Genomic DNA, 3449 nt, shown 5'->3' with positions numbered 1-3449 from the left:
GGACGTCTGTGGGACACGGGAAATCAGCTCATCCCTGCTCTTCTGATGAATAAGTATGTCAGGTAAAAATGGATGTTTCAAGTTAAAGTGGACAGAAAATACAGTTTAGAATAGCGTATCAGAGGAAAGAGCCCGTAAAATGGACGATCGATCATAGTGTCTGAGCAGAGGTGGTACTGGGGTCTGTGAAATACGCCGTTCGCTGACTCACCTTATTTGCGGTAAAAGCCGTATGAAAGTGCTCCAAATTATCCACATCCAGACAAAATACAATCATCTTTTTCTGACTTCTGAACCTATTCATCAACAAGACATAAATGAAAATACACTCATTTTGGGTGAGATGTACAGTGTGGGTGCATTTTTCTAAAGAAAAGCAAATGTTTGGATGTAATATTTACAATACAGTATGTCATATATACTGTATGTGTCCTATATCCTAAATGAATGTTTGAGCTCAATTACATGATGTGCAATATAACTGACTGTAATTTGTGATAAAAGCCTAATCAATTGTACAGGGGTTCATGATAGAACTGCAGGGGGTTTGAGAGTTGATGAAAAGCTAATAATTAATAAAATAATACAAATGTCAAATTAAAATAGATATTTAAAATTCAACACCAACTAAAAAAGATGACATTTGTTTACTTGCATGTCATGTGACAATTAACCAGCATCTGAGAACTGTGGACTTGAACATGTTGGCAAATAATTGAAATAATTACTAGCCTATTTAATAAAATATGAAAGTCTAAGTGAGTACTACTAAGTAAATATTTTAGGTCAAAGAGTTTCAGCTGACGAAAAGTTTGGGAATTTTTATGCTTAAAATTACAAAAAGCATCACAAAAGTGCAATAAAATAGTTAATATTAGTTTGGAGAGTAAATTATAACAAAAGCACCTAATATCAAAGTCAGTTTTAATATAGCTTTAAAGTGCATAGTGTATCCAAATAGGAACTGTTGTAGTGCACTCTTATTATTAAATGTTTTCAGAGAAAGTATGTATGTGTGTTTTCTGAAGTGTGTTATCTAAAGGCAACAGGACTCCTCTGGAGAATCCATCAAGGCGTTTCACACTCCAGCCCAGCAGGTGGCAAAAAGTAGGTTTGTCATCAGCATTGAATACCAGAAGAAGTAGTAGTATTAGTTATTTTATTTTTATTTTTATTTTTTTTAAATAATGTACTAAATAACCTCATGTTTTACTCCACACAGTATAAAAGAAATCAGGTCTTGCATCTTCTTTTGGTAACAGCCAGTGAGGTGAGTTTTCTGATTGATTTCTGTGCACTTGTTTGATCTTGTAGTAAATATGATTTTGCTATAAAGCTGTTCAGGAAAGTTAATTCCATCCATGGGTTTCCTTGGGAATTGTCATATGCATTTTAAGAAATGATGATGTAAATATATTAAAATAAGCTTTGTGGTTAATATAGATATGCTACATTTTTGTTCTACATCATAATTTACAGTGTCACACGTCACACATCTTCATTTAGCAACTTGTTAGGAACCTGGATGTATTAAACACAACAAAGAATGCTTTTAATCTTAACATTATAGTGAGTATTTTAAATTTTGGGATGAACTATTTCTTTATGTATACTAGATAATTCAGAGAAAGCAACAATTTAGAATTTTCATATTTAGTCAACTTGTTTTCCACCATTTTAATGCATTCCTACCTCCCAAATGTCTGCACTTGTGTGTTTTTGTGGTCTTATATGGCCGTTATGTGATGTTTGCACGTGTATGTGAAGTCCATTTGGCCCCAAGGTGTCCTATCTATCATTGTAGGTTTCATAAGGGCCTCTTATGTCTGATATTCACTTTGGATGTGGTCTTTTGATGGTCATGCACTGATTTGGACACAGCAGATGGCTAGGCTAGCCGACTGGACAGTTTATGCGGCATTACATCACCAAAATGGGGACTTGAAGGAGGCCCCCTGGACTTAGGGAGGCATTTGGGACAGAGACCATATTTGCATTGGCCAGACATGACATCATAACGACCGGTATGTTCCCATTGGCCTCCACGGCCTTAAATGAAGGGATTTACTGCTTGCCTCTGAACACAACAGACATTTACTGTTTCTTAAGCCATAGTGATCCTTTTCTTTCGAGGTCCAGGTTCAGCTCCTGTCTCTCACCCCTTGTCCTTGCTTTTCTACAGGGCTGTAAAATCCAAAAGAGGCATTTATAGTGTCCCATTCACAGTGAGGAAAATTAAAGCCTGAACTTGAGTTACATTCTCCTCACTGGCTCTTACTCACGTGGCTCATATTCCCCAGGTTTCACAGGCAAGGCTTAAGCCTAGACTTTAATGCATGTTTGAGCTGTTTTAACTGAAAGCAATTTCCACTGACTTAAAATATGTCAGTTCCATTATTTTGTCTCGAGATGCACAACAGTAATGTTTTTTTTTTTTAATGTCCTAATTAAATTAAAGGTCCCGTTCTTCGTGATCCCATGTTTCAAACTTTAGTTAGTGTGTAATGTTGCTGTTAGAGCATAAATAATATCTGTAAAATTATAAAGCTCAAAGTTCAATGCCAAGCGAGATATTTTATTTAACAGAAGTCGCCTACATCGAACGGCTCGTTTGGACTACATCCCTCTACTTCCTTCTTTAATGACGTCAGTAGAACAGTTTTTTGACTAACCTCCGCCCACAGAAATGCTCCCTCAACTCTACCGAAATTAATTTATCTTCTTATAACTTACTGTGTTTACTCAGCTCTTACGGTGATTTTCTGAAGTAAAACTGACGCTTCATCTTTTGTGTGATGTACAATAAACTGTATTAAACTCATCAGTATATGTTTGATCATCATTCAGACAGCAGACTTGTAGGCTATTAATAAATAATGGATACATACAAGCAGATGACAAATACGGTATAATAACCGTAATTAAACTACTAAACTATACCTGTTCCATCTCTGTACAGCACTCTGACCCTGTAGGCATTATTGTCCGACCCGAAATGAACACCGTTACTGAGAGTTTCTGATATTATCATCATTCCATGAGATGAAATTGTCCTGAGAGACTGAGCGCGAGCTCGTGAAGCTCCGCCCCCTGGGTCGTCCAGCAGCAGCTTATTTGCATTTAAAGGGCACACACTAAAACAGCGCGTTTTTCTCAGCACCAAAAAATGACAATTTAAACATGCTGTAAAAAATGATCTGTTGGGTATTTTGAGCTGAAACTTCACATACACACTCTGAGGACATCAGAGACTTATTTTACATTTTGTGAAAAGGGGCATATAACGGGACCTTTAAGGCATAATCCTTGCTTACACTAAGCCCTCTCTGTGAAACCAGGCCATAGTGTCTGTTTACAATAGATTTCACAGTTTGTGGCGTATTTGAACTTGCTCTTATTGAAACCTGCTAAAAAAAATGCAGACCGCAAATTAACAACACTATCAGGCA

The 3449-nt window shown here is 36.6% G+C and overlaps 1 long non-coding RNA gene across 1 annotated transcript; it reads left to right on the top strand.

Annotated features, from left to right (window-relative positions):
- The first annotated feature begins 1062 nt into the window (after positions 1-1062).
- LOC307150005 lies at positions 1063-2156 on the top strand. Its single transcript, XR_013819643.1, has 3 exons — positions 1063-1107; positions 1223-1270; positions 1805-2156. It is a non-coding gene; the product is annotated as an uncharacterized lncRNA (long non-coding RNA).
- Positions 2157-3449: the final 1293 nt, after the last annotated feature.

Source organism: Squalius cephalus (genome assembly GCF_949319135.1).
Source record: "Squalius cephalus genome assembly, chromosome: 22".
Lineage (NCBI taxonomy): Eukaryota > Metazoa > Chordata > Actinopteri > Cypriniformes > Leuciscidae > Squalius > Squalius cephalus.
The sequence above is the reverse complement of the archived record's forward strand: the minus strand, read 5'-3'. Positions and strand labels throughout refer to the sequence as shown.